The following is a 21754-nucleotide window of genomic DNA, read 5'->3' as shown; positions in this document are numbered from 1 at the left end:
GATTTAGTATTGAGGAGGAATTCTCTGAGCAGCCGCCAGTGCGCTCTTCGCAGCCGCCCCACCCCAGAGGGAAACGCGTCTCAGCTCCGGGTAAGTGATTAGTATCTGCAGCATGTACAATATGATAAGAGGTGCAAACTGCTAGTGTTCAAATATTGTTTTGTAACTGGAGAAAGCAGAAATAAAGGGTTAGAGCTAATGCGGGGGCTGGGCGCCCCACCATCACTGGGTTCTATCCCTGGTTCTTGGAGATTATGGGGGTCTGGCAGGTTAGAGTAGTGGGGCTGGAATCCAAGACTCCTGGGTTCTGTCGCAGCTCTGGGAGGAGTGTGGGGCTTAGCGGGGCTCAGAGTCTGGACTCCTGGGTTCTATTTCCAGCCCCACAAGCAATATGCAGCCTGCCCCTGTTGCAGGGAAGCCGCGGGCAGTGCCAGCCAGAGGGAGGGGAAGTCAGCAGGATGCTGATTCTGGGGTTTCTGAGAAAGCATCTCCCCCCAACGGCCCCTGCCAGGGCCCACTTCTGCTTTCAGGTTCCTGTACAGGCTCCGAGTCACAAACCCTGAGGAACCCGGGCTGCAGGGTCGGAGAGCCGGGTGCTGGGCCCCCCTCTGCAGGTCTAGAGGTGAGTGGAAATGGGGGGGAAGGAGCTGGATCTTCTGTTGAGACTGGGGTGCCCCTCAATCCTGACCAACAGCCCCTTGCAATCCAAGGCCTGGGCTCCCCATCCCCACAGCTCTGCCGTGGCCCCTCAAGCCCGAGCAGGGTCCTGCCCCAGGGCTGCCCCACCATGGGGACCACACTGGAGGCATTGGTTCAGGGGGCCACATAGAGCAGGGGGTTCCCCAGATCTCATCTCTCAGCCTCCTTCCCGAGGACATCTGAGGGCATCAGAGGGATGGTGGGAAATGGAACTTCTGGGGTGCGCTTGGGGCGCAGGGAAGACAGGCATTGCAGAGGAGGTAGTTATAGATACTCCAGGTTGAGCATATACGTGCAAACGTCTCACCCATAGTCCAACTGCGCTGACTCCATTGCCCCCCATGGAGTTGGGTCAGCACAAAGTGTGGGGTGTGTGTGGGGCACAGATCCCCTGGGACTCCCAGATACTCTATGGGGACAGGGCAGCCCCCCAGGCATTGGGATGGAGTCTGGATCTCTCGGGTCCAGCCCCTTCCCCTTCAGCCCTGGGCAATGGGGGCCGTCGCACCCTGCTCTGGCACGGCATGGTGCATGGGCCATGGGGGATCTGAGCTGAGCTCACTGCAGTGAATGGGGGAGGTGGAGGCAGGAGTGAGAGGCCCATCCCATTTTAACAGGTAAAGACGGGGGAAGGTGTGAGTGACCCAATTCCCATGTGAGGAGGGGAAAGGAGGGAGTGGTCCCTACCATTCTCACAAGAGTGAAGAGGATGGAGGGTCTGTAACACTGACAAGGAGGAGAGTCCCAGCTGCAGAAGGAGCAGGGTGGAGCGGGGGAAGGGGCAAGGCAGCTGTGGGGCAGGGAGGGCAGCATTAGCCATGATCTCTTTGCAGCACTCCCACCCCTGGGGTGATTTACCTACATCCAGTTCCCCTCGGTCCCTGCAGAACCAGCCCCTCACCGTGCGCGGCTGACACCATCACTGGGGCCGGGGGGCTGAGCCAACAGGGTGCAAACAACGGGGTGTTTGGAGGCAAAGCACAAATCTGTGGATTTTAAAAGCCTGTTTCAGGATTTTGAAACCTTTTTCAGCCAATCACATGATTCTTAGAGAAATCTCAGGATTTATTAGTGAATTTCGGAGTGGGGGTTCCCGATGTCATGACATTCACATTAAATCTTGGGATTTTTTAGTGAATCCTGGAATCACAGATCCACAGGTGAGAAGGGACCTCAGGGGTTACCTAGTCCAACCCCTGCCAAGATGTAGGATTGGTTAGGTCTAACCCATCCTAGACAGATGCTGTCCAGCCTCCTCTCGAAACCATCCAGGGAAGGAGCTTTCATGACCTCTAGGGGTGGCTGGTCCATTGTCCGACTGCTCACACAGCTGGGAAGTTTTCTGTGAGATTTAATCTCAATTGACTCTACTGTAGTTTGAACCTGTTGCCCCTCGTCCTGCCCTGTGGGGCGAGAGAGAACAATCTTCTTGATGGCAGCCTTTCCAGTATTTGAAACCTGTGATAATGTCCCCTCCTACCCTGCCAATCTCTTTTCTAAACTAACCATGCCCAGTTCCTTCAGTCTGAGCCCTTAGGGCTTCCATACCATCCCTTTCATCATCTTTATACCTCACCTCTGGATCTTTTCTCTACATCTAGTTTTTCTACATCCTTTCTATACATTGGTGACCAAAACTGGACACAGTCCTCCAGCTGAGGCATAGAGCGGTATTGTCACTGCCCATGACTTGCATGCTCTGCCTCTGTTCATGCAACCTGAAATTGCATTTGCTTTTTTGCAACTGCATCGCATTGCTGACTCATGTCATGGCTGTGATCCGCCACAACTCCCAACTCCTTTTCAGCAGTGCTGCTGCCAGGCCAGTTCTTCCCCATCCTGTATTTGTGTATTTGTTTTTTCTTCCCTAAATGGAGCACCTTCCATTCGTCCTTCACGAATTTCATTTTGTCGTCTACAGCCCAGTTCTGCAATTTTTCAAGATTCCTCTGAATTTTAGCTCCATCTTCCAAAGTGTTGGCAACTCCCACTAGCTTTGTGTCATCTGCAGATAAGATCAGTCTGCTCCCTAGTCCTACATCCAGGTCATGAATAATGATGTTTAACAACGTGGGACCCAGAACAGATCCCTGTGGAGCCCCACTTGGGACCTCCACGTAATAGTTCCACCAAGCTCACATTTGTCCATAAGATCAGCCATACTGGGTCAGACCAAAGGACAATCTAGCCCAGTATCCTGTCTTCCGACAGTGGCCAATCCCAGGTGCCCCAGAGGGAATGAACAGAACAGGTAATCAACAAGTGATCCATCCCCTGTCACCCATTCGCAGCTTCTGGCAAACAGAGGCTAGGGACACTATCCCTCTCCATCATGGTTAATAGCCATTGATGGACCTATCCTCTATGAATTTATCCAGTTCTTTTTGAACTTTGTTATAGTTTTGTCCTTCAGAACATCCTCTGGCAAAGAATTCCACAGGTTCACTTTGCGTTGTGTGAAGAAACACTTCCTTACATTTCTTTTAAACCTGCCACCTATTAATTTCATTTGGGGAGTTCTAGTTCTCGTGTTATGGGAAGGAGCAAATCATACTACCTTATTTACTTTCTCCACACTAGTCAGGATTTTATAGACCTCTATCATAGTCCCCTTGGTCGTCTCTTTTCCAAGCGGAACAGTCCAAGTTTTATTAATCTCTCCTTTTATGAAAGCTGTTCCACACCCATAATCATTTTTGTTGTCCTTTTCTGAACCTTTTCCAATTCCAGTTTGCGATAGGGCCACCAGAACTGCACGCAGTATTCAAGATGTGGGTGTACCATGGATTTTATAGGGGCAATATGATATTTTCTGTCTTATTAGCTATCCCTTTCTCAATGATTTTTGATGACTGCTGCACATTGAGTGGGTGTTTTCAGAGAACTATCCAGAGTGACTCTCAGATCTCTTCCTTGAGCAGTATCAGCTAATTTATACCCCATCACTTTATATGTGTTGTTGGGATTATGTTTACCAATGTGCATAACTTTGAATTTATTAACATTGAATTTCATCTGCCATTTTGTTATCCAGTGACCCAGTTTTGTGAGATCCCTTTGTAGCTCATCGCAGTCAGCTTTGAACTTAACTAGCTTGAGTAGTTTTGTATCATCTGCAAATTTTTCCACCTCACTGTTTACCCCTTTTTCTAGATCATTTATGAACATGTTGAACAGCACTGGTAACAATACAGAACGCTGGTGGACACCTTACCTTGCTTAAAAGCCTTTTGGGGGGAAACTTGTCAAAGGCTTTCTGAAAATCTAAGTAAATGGACTGGGTCACTCTTGTTCACATGCTGTTGACTCCGTCCAAAAATTCTAGCAGTTTGGCGAGCCATGATTTCCCCTTACAAAACTGGAGGTTTTATACATTGCTCTAGTAGCTTTCCAGGTGTCGAGGTCAGGCTGACTGGTCTAGAGTTCCCCGGCTCCTCCTTTTTCCCCTTTTAAAGATGGCCACTCTGTTAGTCCTTCTCCTGTCTTCTGAGACCTCTCCTGGCATTCAGGAGTTTGCAAATATTATTTCCAGTGGCTCCAAGGTTTCTTCGACTAATTCCTTCAGCACCCTGGGTTGAACAGCTTCCCGCTCCACTGATCTGAATTCATTCAAAGTGGTTGGAACATCTCTGACGTGTTCTTTACTCATTCCGATCTGCAGCCCGTCCCCTTTGTTGTCCGTGGTAACTTCACTGGTCGCTCGCTCACATGTTGTTTTTTTGTGGGAAGACTGAAGCAAAGCAGACACGGAGCAGCGCTGCCTTCCCACCATCTTCTGTCACCAGATCAGGATTTTCTGGCCGCTCTCATGATTCGTAGAGAAAATCTCATTTTTTCCCGCCAATTTAAGGATTTTTTTAGCCCACGATCTCTCAGGACCGTCTGGTGATTTGGGGTTTTCTGTGGGGGGGGGGGAGGTCACTGCACTGTCAGCAGCCCCAGATCAGCCCCCTTCAGAGCCCAGCAGTACTGATGGTCCCCGAGGCAGATCTGTCCCCCCACACAGCCTCTGCTCTCACACTTCTCACCCCCCGTCTGTCTCTAGGTCTGTCCCAGCCGGACGCCCCAGCCATGGGCAGAGCCCTGCTGCCACAGCATGACGCCGGGGAAAGGGAGCTCCCGCCTCAGGGCCACCTCTGGAGAGCAGGGGGTCCTGCCACGCTGAGGGTCCTGATCCTCGCCCTGCTCTGGAGGGGTAAGTAAGCAGCTGCTGCAGCCCCAGTGCAGGGGGAAGGGCAGATCCTGCGCTAAGCGGGGTCAGGTCTGTCCCAGAATGTGAAAGGGAGACTGGCCAGATGGGGAGGGGAGCCCAGTGCCCCAGTGTGGTGCTAGGGGGCGCTGAGTGACAGAGAGCGGGCAGGGGGCTCGATGGAGGGAGGAATGGAATTAAATGGAGTGAGAATTGGTCAAGGACCCAGGGGTGGGCTCTCATGGGGCTGTTGGTCGGGAGTGAGGGGCACTGATAGACCTCGAGCGGGGGTTGAGCTGAGGGCTGGGCTCGCAGGGGGCTGCAGGTTGGGAGTGAGGGGAACCGGCAGGGCTGGGGGGTGCCGCTCAGGGTTGGTCTCTGCTCTCTATGGGTCCCACTTCGATCCCTCCCCATCCCCTGCAGGGTCCCTGTCCCAGCCACCTGGATTTACCCTGGCGGTGCCGCAGTCGGTGTCCGTGCAGGAGGGTCTCTGTGTTCTCGTCCCCTGCACCTTCACGTACCCAGCCTCGTCTGACACCGGCAATCCCTCGGCCCAGCTATACGGACAATGGTACAAGCAGCCTGCTACTGTGGGCCAGGATCATCCTGTGGCCAGCGGTGTCCCCAACGTGGGGGTGCCGCAGGAGACCCAGGGCCGGTTCCGGCTGACGGGGGATCCAGCGCATGGCGACTGCTCCCTGCAAATCAGTGATGCCCGACGGACGGATGAGGGGAGATATTTCTTTAGCGTCGAGAAAGGCATGTTAGATCACACTTACCGCTCCAATTCCGATGGCACAGACTCTGCACTCATGATCTCTGTGACAGGTAAGAACAGCCGCAGTCACCGCTTGTGAGGGTCTCCCCCCACTCTGAACTCTGGGGTACAGATGTGGGGACCCACATGAAAGACCCTTAAGCTTATATTCCACAAGCTTAGGTTAAAAACTTCCCCAAGGCACAAATTCCTTCCTTTGTCCTTGGCCGGTATTGCTGTCACCACCACGTGATTTATAGAAAAATTCAGGGCAGGGTCACTTGGAATCCCTATCCCCCGAAAATATCCCCCCAAGGCCCTTCACCCCCTTTCCTGTGGAGACTTGAGAATAATATACCAACCAATAGGTTAGCAATGTGAGCACAGACCAGACTCTTTGTCTTCAGGACACTGAAAATCAATCAGGTTCTTAAAAGAAGAACTTTATTTATATATATGGAAAAAAATAATCACAGCTGCAAAATCAGTTTGGAAGGTAACTTCACAGGGTAAATAGAAGATTTCAAACACAGAGGTTTCCCCTCGGGCTCAGCTTCACAGTTACAAAAACAGGAATCAAACTACATCTGTAGCATAGGAAAATTCACAAGCTAAAACAAAAGAGAACCTCACGCCTTTCCCTGCCTACTTAAACAAAAAGAGAGCATGAAACAAATCCTCCCCCCACCCCCGCAGATTTGAAAGTATCTTCTTTCCTCATTGGTCCTTCTGGTAAGGTGCCAACTAGGTTATTTGTAGGGTTACCATACATCTGGGTTTCCCCGACATGTTGGGCTTTTGGGTCTTTAAATAGCCGTCCGGGGGGAATTTGTCAAAAGCTAAAAATGTCCGGGATTCCCCCCGGACGGCTATTTAAAGACCCAAAAGTAGCGGACAGGGCAGCCGCGCCAGCTGAAAGCGGTACTGGGAGCAGCCTGGAGCGGCCGCGAGCGGTGGGTGCGGGCGGCCTGGCTCCCCCTGCCTGGGGCTCCCCTCGCCCTCCAGGGAGCGCGGGATCCTCCTCTGCAGCACTGCCCGCCGCGGGGCTGGGGCTCTCCCGGGACTTTGCCCTGCACGCGCCCAGCACCCCCGGGGCTGCTCCTGCCTCCCTGGGCTGGCCCCGGATCCCCTCCCCCGGGGGGCTGGGGTCCTGCTGCGGCTTGCACCCCTCTGCCTCCTCCGCGGGGCAGGCAGCCCCAGGGGGTTGAGGCCGTGCCACCCCTTCCCCAGCTTCCCTCCAGCAGCCCCCGCACCGCCCTGCCGGGCCTGTTCAGCCCTCGGCCCCACCGGGTCCTGCCCTGCCACATGCAACCCGCCCCTACCGTGTGGCGGCTCGGCCCGGGGGGTCTGGGGGAGCCGCAGCAAAGCCCCTCCCAGAGCTGGTGCAGGAGACGAGCCTGGCTCTCAGCCCAGGCTCCGGCATCAGCCTGCAGCCGGGAGCAGAGCCACCCCTGCCAGCTCGGCTCGGCTCAGCCCAGCCCCGCTCTTAAAGGGACAGGGACCCCACCGTGGCTCAGCCCAGCCTGGGGCACGTGGGGGTGTCACCTCTCCCCCCACCTGGGGGGCCCGGCGAGGGGGGTGCTTGGCCCCATAGCAGCGCAGCGGGGAGGCCAGTGATGCACCTTACTCTCTCCTGCACTGCCAGCCACGGTCTTGCCTCCTTTCCCCAGCTCTGTGAGGCACTGTACCCCTCAGAGCAGCAAATGGTAGCAGATTCTGCTGTCTCCAAGCAGAGTCTAGCCCTGAGTGTTTATTTCCGCAGCAGTGAGTTTTCGGTTTGGTGCATTCACTCCTGAGCTCCCTGGTAAAGTGTAACAAAAGCCCTGGGCATTCATTTTCTCAGTGTTTCTGGGAATACCCTTTTCAGTTTCATAGATGGATCTGGGATCTTTCTTTTGCTGTTTCCGGAGAGAACTGTTGACAGCAGGGAGATACGTCCCTGACTAGAGGGCAGGAAGCAAATTTGACTAGATCAGTTGTGACTTCCTTTTTATTTGTTACTATAAAATGTATTACACACAAATAGATTGCTAATGAACTTCCACCTTTGGGTTTCTGGAAAACAACTCACTCTAATACTTGGAAGATGCAGGGACCTTTGGTCTTGAAAAATGAACCATCAGACTCATTAATTTGGGGGAAGTGCAGTGGTCCATTTATGAAATTTCTTAAAAACATAATTCAAAAAATCCTTCTGAGACTGTATTTTAATGCTGAGATCCCAATAGCCTTACTATAGAAATAGAAAGTAAAACAAAGACATTCTTGATCCAGGTCGATTAGAGCAGTGGTTGTCAATGTTTCCAGGCTACTGTACCTCCTTCAGGAGGCTGATTTGTCTTGAGTGCCCCTCACTTAAAAACTACTTGCTTACAAAATCAGACATACAAATACAAGTATCACAGCACAGCATTACTGAAAAATTGCTTATTTTCTCATTTTTACCATATAAATGATCAAATAAATCACGACTCCCAGATTGAGAAACACTGGTATAGTATATAGAGCAGTATAAACAAGTCACTGTCTACGATGATGGTTGCATATGCTTCAATACTTAGTTTGGCAAGGCCTTCTATAGCAAAGTTACACACATTTTTACCCAATATCAGGCAAACCAGCTTGGATCTCTCACTATTCATGTCTCTGTACTAATTGTGCTCTGAATTATTTAACTGAGCTTGAAATTTGTCATTATACTGAGATTTCTAAAAATACCCTTCTAGAAAAACTTCCATTTGGTTTCCCAGTAAAGAAAAGGACTTTATATAGCTTGTTTGTTTGAACTTCGAGGCCATACAGTCCCTGAAATGACACTGCCATGGTTAGTGTTGGGCCCCATTTCTCACAGTACGCATGATGGGTTGGATTGTCACAGCCCAGCTCAGCCACACAAGGGAGTAAATATTATCTTTTCCAAGTAGACCCTGCTGATATGGGGATGCCCCTTTAAAGGAAGGCCCCAGGACAGGTATGGACAGGGGAGTCCCTCCAGTGGAGGGAGAGGTGAGTGTCAGAGGTAGGGTTACCATACGTCCGGATTTTCCCAGACATGTCCGGCTTTTTGGTCCTCAAATCCCCATCCAGGAGGAATTTCCAAAAAGCCGAACGTGTCCGGGAAAATAGGGAGGCATGGTAAGGGGACCGCCTCCTCCCCGGGCTCCAACTTTCCCGGCTCCCGCCGCTCTCCACCGCAGCAGGGGCTGAAGCAACTTCCCCAGCGCAGCAGCAGCTGGGGGGGGGGCGGGAGGGAGGAGGGGGAATGTGGGGTGCTCAGAGGAGGGGGTGGAGTTGGGGTGGGGAAGGGGCGGAGTTGGGGCGTGGCTGGGGTGGGGAAGGGGCAGAGTTGGGGCAGGGGCGGGGTCCTGTGGAGTGTCCTCTTTTTGCACTATTGAAATATGGTAACCCTATTATTTGAGCTGATTAATCCCTTACAGGTAAAATGATATATTACAGCTGCCAAAGAGGGATTTGATGCTACTACATACAGAAAGTTGTTACTCTTCCCTCTATATTTATGACACTGCTCATCAGCCCCCCTGAGCCAGCCAGTCCCCGTCCTGGGGCCAGGTCAGAGCCGGCGCCCCTAAAGGCCAAACGCCCTATGTCCCGAGTGATTCTCTCCCCTCTCCCTGTGCCTCAGAGCTGACGGAGGAGCCCGAGATCCAGATCTCACCGGCGCGGGGGCTGCCAGGGATGCTGCTGGCCGGGGAGCCAGTAACTGTGACCTGCATGGCCCCTGGGCGCTGTTCCGGGCCCCCTCCCTGAGTTACCTGGATGGGGCCGTTCAGCGACACAGCCTGGAACGTCTCAGCCCAGCTGGCGAACGGCACCTGGGCCCACATCTCCGAGCTCAGCTTCATGCCCACCCTGTGGGACCATGGCAAAGAGCTCGTCTGCAGAGTCACCTACAGCTCAGCACAGGGACCTTCCACCCACAGAACCGTCCGGCTCCACGTCGGCTGTGAGTGACCCACCCAGTCCCACCATGCTGCCCCCAGCCCCCTCTGCTGGGTTCCCCACCCCTGGGCTCCCCAGCCCTGCTCTCCAGCCCCTCCCCGAACTCTGCCCTGTCCTGGGATCCCCACCCCCCACCATGCACCCTCAGCCAATTCTACTCCAGGCCCCTTCCCTCCACACCCTGCAGCACCTTCTCCCTTGGGATCTTCACCCCTTCCTGCCCCCTTGGCTATGGCTCCCCTCTCTACCGCTGACCTGCTCTGCCCCAGAATCCTCTTGTGCTGGGATCCACCCACATCCCCATTCCAGTCCCCCCTTGCAGGGATTCCCCCCTCTCAGAACAGCCACCCCAGTTCCCCCTGAGATCCCCCCAGGCTGTCCCACCACGTCTCCTCCATCCCCTCCCCTTTCTGCCGGGATCGGTGGATGCTCTATATGGGGCAGAGTGTTAATGGGACTCAGTCGCTGTCCGGCACTAAACCCGCTCTGGGATCGATGCCCAGAGACCTCGGCCCGCCCTGCCCCAGGGCAACCCCCCATTAAATGGCCTGTGACCCTCACGCTGCACATCCAGGGCATAGGGAAAATCAGCGGCTGCCTTTGCGAGGTGAAGGATCAAATCACATCAGTGTAAGGACGGCCCTTGTTCCCTTTAGCCAGAGGGAGATTTAGAAGGAACCCACCTCCCAGTCCCCCATGTCTGAGCCCAGACCCCAGCCCGACCCCGAACAACTACCTCGGAGGAAACATCCGCACTGCAATGAAAGACCCGCAGCCCAAGTCCCATGAGCCCGACTCAACAGACCCAGGCTCTGAGGCTCGGCGCCGCGGGGCATTGAAGGCAGCATGGACGGACCCTGCCACGCTTGGCCAGCCAGTATCAGAGTCCGCCTGTTCCATGTGTTACTTTTAGCCGCCCCTCTGGGCACAGCCGGGCTGCACAATATCCAGGCCTGGCCAGATAAGCCAGAGGGCAAAAGGAGAGTACTGGGGAGAGCAGCCAAGGGGGGAAGGCAAAGGATCCATGATGGGGGTGTCTGATGTCCCTGGTGGTTGCTGGGTCTGGGGTGGGGGTTCAGTGGAGTTATTTAGACCCCTTCGGGAGGACACATTTGGGGAGCAGGACACTGAATGCCCAGGTGCCCGGCAGACAGTGGCACTGGTGACGCTCGCTCAAGTACCCAGGCAGAAGCAGCCCAGCACCTCATTAGTGACTCTGCCAATTAGGCCCAATTTTGACCAACCAGTTTTGGTCCCCTGGGTTTCCATTTCCCACAGTTCTGGTTCCCCGGTGCGGCCCTAACCCAGCCCCTGGGTTCCGTCGGGCGCCTCTTGGGTCGGGCTCAGTCGGGTCTGTCGCTTCCCTTCCTCGCCCACGGGTCTTGTGTCACTTCAGAGACTTTCCCGTCCCCCAGCTGAGCTCACAGTGAGGGTCCATGTCTAGGCTCAGTGATCACTAGTGAGCCCCCCACCCCCGGTGCTGTCCAGCCCCCCTGATCTCCCCTGTCTGGTTTGTGTTACAGACCCACCCGGGCCCCCCAACATCACCGGGACCCTGACCAGGAACAGACGCCCCGGTGAGAGGCCGCGCTGCGAGCCCCGGGAATCAGTGACAGCCTCCTAGTCATGCTCTGCCCGCGCTCAGGGCCAGATGCCAGACTCAGTCAGGCGAGGCTGCTCCGTGCCCGGAGGGGAGAGCCCGAGGGATGCCACAGGACTGTGGGGAGGGTGCGGGGGAACGGGCCCAGTTCCCTCTGTGTCCAGACCCTGGGGTGGCACTAGAGGGTGCTGGACAGTGGGGATGAGATGGTTCAGGGACCGATCTCTGCGACAGAGACCTGCTGCCATGGAGAGTCAGTAGGGTTGTGCTCCAACCCCAGACCTGGGTACGTCTTCACACTGGGCGAGGGCTTCTCATGTAAACAGCCCCCGTTTCCCACCCCAAAGGTGCCTGAACCTCGCTTCCTTGGCAGAGGATCTCTGGGGAGGGCCTAACTGGCCTGCTCGTCTCTTCCAGAGCCAGATGTGTGGGGAGCTGAGGGCGATGTTGTGTCTCTGGAGACCCAGGAGGGCGACACCCTGAGTCTGAGCTGTGAGGCTGGGAGCAGAGTTGACGCCACCCTGAGTTGGGCCAAGGGGAACGAGTCCCTGAGCACCGGTCAGGGAGGGGCCGGGTGCCTGGAGCTGCCGAATCTCAGCAGAGGGGACGCTGGGGAGTATCGGTGCTGGGCGAAGAATTCCTATGGATCGGCCAGCCAGGCCCTGCGTGTGCACAGGCAGTGTAAGGTGCTGGGGGGCACTGTGCTGCAGGGAATGTGGCAGGGGGTCAGTGGGGGGCGCTCTCCAATCTAACATGTTGCCGTGGGTATTTCAGCTACAGTGACGACTCTGCAAATCACCATCTCCAGAGCTAACAGGAACAACCCCCAGCTATTCCAACATATCGCTAGGGGGTGGGGAGTGGGGCACGGGGCCTTTCCCCTCTAGTGGGTGCTGGCCTGATCCAGCCCCCGGGCAGGGACTGGTTGGCTCAGGGTGCGAGTGGTTTCTTGTTATTCCTATTCCCAGATCCCGGCACCCTGGTGGTCAATAGTTCACAGTTCACGGCCCAGGAGGGCGACTCCCTTTAGTTCCTCTGCTCCCTCGCCAGCAGCCCCCCACAGTGCTGAGCTGGGTTATGGGGAGCCGAGCCGCTGTGGGTGCCCGCCCCATGCGGGTGAATCAGCTGTGGATGGAGCTGCCCAAGGTGACGGTTGAGGACAGGGGGCTCTACAGGTGCTGGGCCTAGAACGAGAGCTCTACCAAGGGGACGTTCCAGCTGCTCATCGAGTGTGAATGGGGTTAACCCACTGGACTCCCTGGTTTCTCTATCTGACTATTGTCGCTGTGTCTCCTGCTCTCCCCAGACAGCCCGTGGCCAGGGACCAGGCTGAACTCGTCCTGCCAGTGCCAGGGGCTCAGCATCAGCTGCAGCTGCTCTCTGCGCTCCCGCTCCCCGCCCTGGCTCCAGTGGCAGATGGACGGGGAGCCCCTGGCTGGGAACGGCTCACACGGGACCCTGCATGTCAGCTCGTGGGCCCAGGTGGACGAGACTGTCAGAAAAGTGTAGGGGACAATTTCCTGGTGCAAGTGCTGGAGGAACCAGCTAGGGGCAGAGCTCTTCTAGACCTGCTGCTCACAAACCAGGAAGAATTAGGGGAAGCAAAAGTGGATGGGAACCTGGGAGGAAGTCACCATGAGATGGTCGAGTTCAGGATCCTGACACAAGAAAGAAAGGAGAGCAGCAGAATACGGACCCTGGACTTCAGAAAAGCAGACTTTGACTCCCTCAGGGAACTGACGGGCAGGATCCCCTGGGAGAATAACATGAGGGGGAAAGGAGTCCAGGAGAGCTGGCTGTATTTTAAAGAATCCTTATTGAGGTTGCAGGAACAAACCATCCTGATGTGTAGAAAGAATAGTAAATATGGCAGGTGACCAGCTTGGCTAAACAGTGAAATCCTTGCTGATCTTAAACACAAAAAAGAAGCTTACAAGAAGTGGAAGATTGGACAAATGACCAGGGAGGAGTATAAAAATATTGCTCAGGCATGCAGGAGTGAAATCAGGAAGGCCAAATCACGCTTGGAGATGCAGCTAGCAAGAGATGTTAGGAGTAACAAGAAGGGTTTCTTCAGGTATGTTAGCAACAAGAAGAAAGTCAAGGAAAGTGTGGGCCCCTTACTGAATGAGGGAGGCAACCTAGTGACCGAGGATGTGGAAAAAGCTAATGTACTCAATGATTTTTTTGCCTCTGTCTTCACGAACAAGGGCAGCTCCCAGACTGCTGCACTGGGCAGTACAGTATGGGGAGAAGGTGACCAGCCCTCTGTGGAGAAAGAAGTGGTTCGGGACTATTTAGAAAAGCTGGATGAGCACAAGTCCTTGGGGCCGGATGCGCTGCATCCGAGGGTGCTAAAGGAGTTGGTGGATGTGATTGCAGAGCCATTGGCCATTATTTTTGAAAACTCATGGCGATCGGGGGAGGTCCCGGATGACTGGGAAAAGGCTAATGTAGTGCCCATCTTTAAAAAAGGGAAGGAGGAGGGTCCTTGGAACTACAGGCCAGTCAGCCTCACCTCAGTCTCTAGTAAAATCATGGAGCAGGTCCTCAAGGAATCAATTCTGAATCACTTAGAGGAGAGGAAAGTGATCAGGAACAGTCAGCATGGATTCACCAAGGGGAAATCATACCTGACTAACCTAACTGCTTTGTATGATGAGATAACTGGCTCTGTGGATGCGGGGAAAGCAGTGAATGTGTTATTCCTTGACTTTAACAAAGTATTCTTGCTGGCAAGTTAAAGAATTATGGGCTGGATGAATGGACTATAAGGTGGATAGAAAGCTGGCTAGATTGTCAGGCTCAACGGGTAGTGATGAATGGCTCATTGTCTAGTTGGCAGCTGGTTTCAAGCGGAGTGCCCCAAGAGTCGGTCCTGGGGCCGGTTTTGTTCAATATCTTCATCAGTGATCTGGAGGATGGCGTGGATTGCACCCTCAGCAAGTTCGCAGATGACACTAAGCTGGGAGGAGTAGTAGATAGGCTGGAGGGTAGGGATAGGATACAGAGGGACCTAGACAAATTAGAGGATTGGGCCAAAAGAAATCTGATGAGGGTCAACAAGGAGCACTGCAGAGTAATGCAGTTAGGACGGAAGAATCGCATGCACTGCTACAGACTAGGGACCGAGTGGCTCTAGGCAGCAGTTCTTCAGAAAAGGACCTAGGGGTTACAGTGAATGAGAAGTTGAATATGAGTTGACAGTGTGCCCTTGTTGCCAAGACAGCTAATGGCATTTTGCGCTGTATAAGTAGGGGCAGCAGGCTCCCCTCTCTACCCCGATTTACCCTGCTCCCAAAATCCTCCTGTGCTGCGTTCCACACCCCCCATTACAATCCCCCCTTGTTGGGATTTCCCCTCACACCAGCCATCCCAGTGCCCCCTGAGATCCCCCCAGGCTGTCCCACTGCATCTCCTCCCCCCCGCCCCTTTCTGCCGGGATCGGTGGATGCCCTATATGGGACCCAGTCACTGTCCGGTACTACACACACTCGGGGCTCGGTGACCAGAGACCTCGGCCCGAACTGCACCAGGGCAACCCCTGTTAAATTACCCTCGAGCTGCAGATCCAGGGCAGAGGGGAAATCAGCGGCCGCCTTTGCGAGGTGAAGGATCAAATCAGGCATCAGTGTAAGGACGGCCCTTGTTCCCTTCAGCCAGAGGGAGATTTAGCAGGAACTCGCCCCCCAGTGCCCCCCCCCCCCCGTGTCTGAGCCCAGGCCCCAGCCCGACCCCGAACATCTACACAGACCTCGGAGGAAACGTCCGCCCTGCAATCAAAGACCCGCAGCCCGAGCCCCGTGAGCCCGACCCAACGGACCCAGGCTCTGAGGCTCAGCGCCGCGGGGCTTTAAGGGCAGCGTGGAGGGACCCTGCCAGGCCTGGCCAGCCAGTATCAGCATCTGGCTGTTCGAGGTGTTGCTTTTAGCCGCCCCTCTGGGTGCAGCCGGGCTGCAAAATACCCAGGCCTGGCCAGCTAAGCCAGACAGCAAAAGGAGAGGGCTGGGGAGAGACGAACCGAGGGGGGAACGCAAAGGACCGATGACGGGGGTGTCTGATGACCCCGGTGGTGGCTGGGTCTGGGGTGGGGATGGGGGTGGAAGTGGGGATATTTAGACCCCTGCCTCTGTCCCGCCCTGGGGAGGACATGTTTGGGAAGCAGGTCGCTGAATGCCCAGGCGCCCGGCAGACAGTGGCGCTGGTGACGCTCGCTCAAGTACCCAGGCTGAAGCAGCCCAGCCCCTCGTTAGTGACTCCGCCAATTAGGCCAAATTTTGACCAAACAGTTTTGGTCCCTTGGGTCTCCATTTCCCACGGTTCTGGTTCCCCGGCACAGCCCTAACCCGGCCCCTGGGTTCCGTTGGTCGCCTCTTGGTTTGGGCTCAGTTGGGTCTGTCGCTTCCCTTCCCCGCCCACGGGTCTTGTGTCACTTCAGGGACTTTCCCGGTCCCCAGCTGAGCTCACAGCGAGGGGCCATGTCTAGGCTCAGTGCTCACTAGTGACCCTTCCCCTCCGGTGCTGTCCAGCCCCACTCATCCCCTCTGTTTGATTTCTGTTACAGACCCGACCAGGTCCCCCAACCCCACCGGGACCCTGACCAGGAACGGACGCCCCGGTGAGAGGCCGCGCTGCGAACTCCGGGTATCAGCAAGCGCCTCCTAGTCACGCTTTGCCCGCGCTCAGGGCAGGCACCAGGCCCAGCTGGGCTAGGCTCATGGGTGGTGGGTATCGCAGGCGAGGGGAGACTGAGCTGCCCCAAACAGCCCTACGTGGCCCCGCCCATGCTCTGCCCCCAGGTCCTCTCCTGCTCACTGCCCATGCTGTTCCCCCATGGCGGTGCTGGGGCTGGGGCTAGGGCTAGAGGGGGTCAGCCTGCGGCCTGGGACTCGAGGAGGCTAGTGCCACGTCTCCCTCCCTCCCAGTGCTCTGGGGCTGGGGTGCTCTGGTGGCCCAGGGCTGGCTCGGGGGGGCAGTGGCTATGGTGGGGGGGCGCTGGGATCCAGTGGGGGTGGGGCCTTGGGCAGAAGGGGTGGGGTCAGGGGCTAGCCTCCCTGAGCTGGCAGTTCATATGTCACCCATGGCCAGACTAGTCTATGCCCGGAGGGGAGAGCTCAAGGAAGCCTCAGGGCTGTAGGGAGGATGGTGGGAGGTTCGGCCCGGTTCCCTCTGTCTCCAGCCCGCGGGGCGGCACTGTGGGACGCTGGGCAGTGGAGAGGAGATGGGTTAGGGAGCTAACTGAGCGACAGAGACCTACTGCCATAGAAAGCTACCGAGATTGTGCACCCACCCCAGAGCTGGCTACGTCCCCACGCTGGGTGAGGGGTGCCTGGATAGCCACCTGTGCTGTCCAGCCACCCTGATCCCCCCTTTGTGGTTTGTGTTACAGAGCTGTCCGGGCCCCCCAACACCAATGGGAACCTGATCACGAATGGAAACCCCGGTGAGAGGCCGCGCTGTGAGCCCCGGGAATCAGCGAGCACCTTCTAGTCACGCTCTGCCCACACTCAGGGCCAGGCGCCAGGCTCAGCCGGGCCAGGCTGGTCCGTGCCCGGAGCGGGAAGTCCGAGGCAGCCACAGGACTGTGGTGCGGGGAGCAGGGAGCAGGCCCTGTTCCCTCTGTCTCCAGACCCAGGGGTGGCATTAAGGGGGCACTGGGCAGTGGGGATGAGATGGGTCATGGACCGATCTCTGCGACAGAGACCTGCTGCCATGGAAAGTCACCAAAATTGTGCTCCAACCCCAGAGCTGGCTACGACTCCACACTGGGCGAGGGCTTCTCATGTAAACAGCCCCCGTTTCCCACCCCAAAGATGGCTGAATCTCACTTCCTTGGCAGAGGATCTCTGCAGGGGCGAAACCTGCCTGCTCGTCTCCTCCAGTGCCGGCCCCATTGAAGGCTGAGCGTGAATTTGTGTCTCTGGAGACCCAGGAGGGCGACTCCCTGAGCCTGAGCTGTGAGGCTGGGAGCAGAGCCAATGCCAACCTGAGCTGGGCCAAGGGGAAGGAGTCCCTGAGCTCTGGCCAGGGAGGGGCCGGGCACCTGGAGCTGCTGAATCTCAGCAGAGGGGATGCTGGGGAGTATTGGTGCTGAGCCATGAATTCCTACGGGTGGGCCAGCCGGGCTCTGCATGTGCACGTGCAGTGTAGGGCTCTAGGGGGCGCTGTGCCACAGGGAGCAGGGTGGGGCCTCAGTGGGGCATGCTGTTCTGCAGGGGGTCGGGCAGGGCATCCATAGGTGACCCTGTGCTGCAGGGAGCAGGGCAGGAGTCTATGGTGGGATGTCCCAGGGAAAGTTCCAACTGCTCTGCAAACGTGAGTGGGGTTCACCTGTGGGACTCCCTGCCACTGGGTGTGAGTGGGGTTAGACCACAGGACTCCCTGCCACTGTGTGTGAGTGGGGTTAACCCCTGGGACGCTGACACTGAAAAGTAGCAGTGTTAATCCATGGGACTCCTTGCCATTGAGTTCTAGCAGGTGTCATAGGGTGTCCAGCCCCTGTAAACGGAGACAGAGCCAACCCCTCCTGTGCCATAGTTAATTAGCTGCTTTGAGGGCAGCCCCAAGGCGGGCAGCTGAGGCTTGAACTGACTCCTGGGCCGTCTACAAGGGCCATGAGTGCCCAGACTGAGGGTGGAAAAGCAGGTGAGTTGGTGTGAAGTGCAGCTGGCTGAGGATGGGGCAGGATCAGTGCCTGGGGGCCAGCCAAATAGACACCGGAGAGCAGAAGAACCATGGGACTCCCTGCCACTGGATATTAGCAGGTTAATCTATAGGACTGCCAATCCCTGAGTATTTGTACGGTTAACCTGTGGGACTCCCTGCCACTGGGTTGCTGGGGACCAGGCTGAACGCATCCTGCCAGCGTGAGGGGCCCAACATCAGCTGCAGCTGCTCTCTGAACTCCCGCTCTCCGCCCCGGCTCCAGTGGCAGGTGGACGGGGAGCTCCTGGCTGGGAACGGCTCATGGGGGGCCCTGCAGGTCAGCTCCTGGGCCCAGGGGGATGAGGCCATCAGCACCCTGAGCTGGACGGGGAGCGGGGACAGGGGCCCCCAGATCTTCTGCCTTGGCTCCAACACCCACAGGATGTATACTGTACTGCTGAGCCCACCAGACACAGGTGAGAGCCCCTCCCTTCTAGGGTGCGCGAACTCTGATCTGGCCCCAGGGTGGGGCTTGGGTGGGGCGGGGATTGGGCCACAGGACCTTTCCCCTCAGAGAACATCACCTACAATCTGACCCCAGGGCCCCAGGGCGGGGCTGGGTCGCTCAGGGGCTGGGGAATTTCCCCTCTAGGGGGCGCTGGCTCCAACACGGCCTCAGGGCAGGGGTGGCTGGCTCAGGACAGGGGTTTCAGGGATTTATCCCAGACTCTCGACTTCTTCTAGCTCCATCAGGTGGCCTCACTTGGGCATTTATCGAATTCAGCTGCAAACTCGTGTTCGTGGTGACTGGATTCATCCTGGCCTATTACCTCACCCTGCTCTATTACAGACGGTAACTCAGCTACTGACCCACCTACCTATGCATCCATCTACCCACCTACCCATATACCTACCTACCAATCTACCCACCTACGTACCCACCTACCTACCGTCTATCCACCCACCCGCAAACTATGTACCTACCCACCCATCATCTATCTATCTATCCATCCATCCAGACTGCCAGCCACATACATACCCCAGAATCTCTCTCTCCCAGGACACCCTGCTGCTGTTGTGGAAGAAGAAGGAAGGACTGGTGGGGAGCCCGGGAATCCAGAATGCCTGAGTCTGGCATGCAGATCAGGCCGTTCCTCAGCCACCAAAGTGTCGACAAGAAATTGGAATTTTACGGGACTGAGGAAATGGAGGATGAGACCTCAGCTGGGGGGACTGCCACCCCGGGTGAGGCCAACAGACCCATCTAGCCTGATATCCTGCCCCCTCCCTAACCCTCTGAATCAGACCCATGGGCCTGGGAAGCACGTGGAAACTGCCTGTAATATTTATATGACCATGTGACGTTATTAATATGAATTGCGACCATACAGATCATTGTTGCAACCAAGGTCATATAGTGGCATCAAATCTTGTACAAAGGAGGTCAAGTAAGGTGTCTATGAGGAGGTTAGGATTTGCTGGTTATGATTATGCTTTCTGTATGCAGGTGTCAGTTTTGTATTTAAAATTATAAATATTGGCTCTCTCCTGTCTGTGTTTCATACTTGTGCCATGCTACTGGGTGACACCCCACACAATTTGGCATCAGCACTAGCTAGCCTGCTTGATGGCCCTTTAAGGACCACCAGCTACACAACTGACCCATTGAGACAAGGCAGATATACCTTGTGACTCAGCAAGGCATGCAGGGACATGCCTAGGGACAGAAATCTAAAGTTTTCTGTGCCGGGTAGCTTGTGTTTGGAACAAAGGAAGCAGAAACCACATGGCAAAAGGACTATAAAAGGCAGCTGCATCATCTCCATTGTGTCTTCAATCCTGCTTCTTACCTTTGAAGGAAATTTGCTACACCAAAACTCTGAACAAAGTACTGAATGACCCATTCCAGCTGGGGATGGACTCCAGAGACTTGATTTGAGCCTGCAGTTTATTCCATCACTGCTACAAGCCTGAACCAAGAACTTTGTCATTTCTGTATGTAATTGATTCCATTTAACCAAATATAGCTCTCATCTGTATTTCTTTCTTTTTTATGAATAAACCTTTAGATTTTAGATTCTAAAGGATTGGCAACAGTATGATTTGTGGGTAAGATTTGATTTGTACAATTGACCTGGGTCTGGGGCTTGGTCCTTTGCGATTGGGAGAACCTTTTTCTTTTGCTCGTGTATTGGTTTTCATAACCAGTCATCCCCATAAAGAGCGGTGCTGGTGGTGATACTGGGAAACTGGAGAATCTGAGGGAGTGTATGATTTCTGGTTAGCCAGTGCGGTGAAACCAAAGTCCTCTCTGTCTGGCTGGTTTGCTGTGCCTTTGTAATAAAGGATACCCAGCCTTGGGCTGTGACTGCCCTGCTCTAAGCAATTGATCCTGAATTGATACTCTCAGTTGTGTCCCACCAGAGGCTGCATCGTTACAGACCAGTAGATGATCTGTTTGTTGCCCTGATGGTTATGACTTTGTTTGCTCTGTGATGACCGCAAGGCACCCAGATACCCCAGTGACAACCACAGTATGAGACCCTCTAGAGAACAGAGCAGACCAGCTGATGCTAGTTACCTGTCCCTGCAAGACAACGCCCAACCCAGCAGCTCTGACAGCTGTTCTCAGCCAGCACGGGGAGAAAGTTTCACAGAGAAACTGTTTTTGGTGCAAAATGCAAATTCAGTAACACCAAAACTTTGTGTGAATCCAGGTCGATTTTGCTGAATTGTTCATTTGGTGAAAAAACTCCCCAAATTCCCCAAAATGGAAAGATATTTTTTAGGCATAATCAAAAAGAAACGTTTCATTTTCTCTTTTCAAAATCACTGTATGGGTTGAAATTTCCTGTAATTTGATTTGTTTAATTAAAAAAATCTCAAATGCTAAAAATTGAAAAAAAAACACGTTTTATCCTTAAACAAAATCTATTTCTGACCGTCTAGTTCGCTGAAAATGTTGAGACTAATTTTCATTTTCAGTTTCACATGAAAAGATTTTTCCCCCCTGACATTTGATTCCCTCAAAATTTATCAAATTATGCTTTCAGATTGATGTCCCAATATTTTTTTTCAAATGTTTGGTTCGCCAAAAATGTAAACAATTTTTCTTTTTGTTTCAACCCAAGTTTTTGTTTCAAGCCACCAGCCAGGTGGGGAATGGGCCACGGGGCCTTTCCCCTCTTGTGGGCGATGGCTTGGATCCAGCCCCAGGGCGGGGGACTGGCTGGCTCAGGTGGCAGAATTGGGATACCGGTGACAATGAGTGCAGGCTGTGTTGCTCGGTAGCTGTGCTGAACAATTTCCCCTTGGTGATGTGCAGATAATAGCAGCCCCCATCCCTGGCTCACACGTCCTCGATGCCCAAGGAGCAGCCCCCGTTCTCCAGGTACCCCAGCATCCAGAAGTGGCTCTGCGCCTCCTCCAACACTTCTCTGTTGGGGATGTTAGCAGTGACCGGTTTCTCTCAGAAGATGTCAGCTTTACCCAATGAACCAAAGCCCACAGATCCCCCCATCTGATCTGGGCCCTGTCAGTGACCTGAATATGCAGGGGATAATGAAGCAAAGACCTACCCAGGCTCACACTGATTTTGGGACCCTCGGGCCCAGGTGTGGGCTCTGGACATAGAATCCTTCATAAGAGAGATGGGATGGGAGGAACAGGCTATTCTGGAGGGAACCACAGGATGGCGCAGTTACACAAAGCCAGACATAATCTTGGTGCATGAGAAAGTGTTAAGTTTTATGAGAAATGCTGGATTGATTGTGTGCAATATTTTTATGTAGCTGTATACCTCTCTCTCTCTCTCTGTATATATATATACGTGTGTGTATGTATATCTACTTGTTACCGAAATATCGGGTCCACCTAGCTGAGAGCCAATAACAGCCAGACAGGG

At 54.7% G+C, this 21754-nt stretch overlaps 1 pseudogene; it reads left to right on the top strand.

The window, feature by feature from the left end:
- The first annotated feature begins 4765 nt into the window (after window positions 1–4765).
- Window positions 4766–18707, top strand: LOC128827373 (sialic acid-binding Ig-like lectin 16; annotated as a pseudogene).
- Window positions 18708–21754: the final 3047 nt, after the last annotated feature.

Source organism: Malaclemys terrapin, chromosome 21 (genome assembly GCF_027887155.1).
Source record: "Malaclemys terrapin pileata isolate rMalTer1 chromosome 21, rMalTer1.hap1, whole genome shotgun sequence".
Classification (NCBI taxonomy): domain Eukaryota; kingdom Metazoa; phylum Chordata; order Testudines; family Emydidae; genus Malaclemys; species Malaclemys terrapin.
This window is presented reverse-complemented; position numbering and strand designations above follow the sequence as displayed.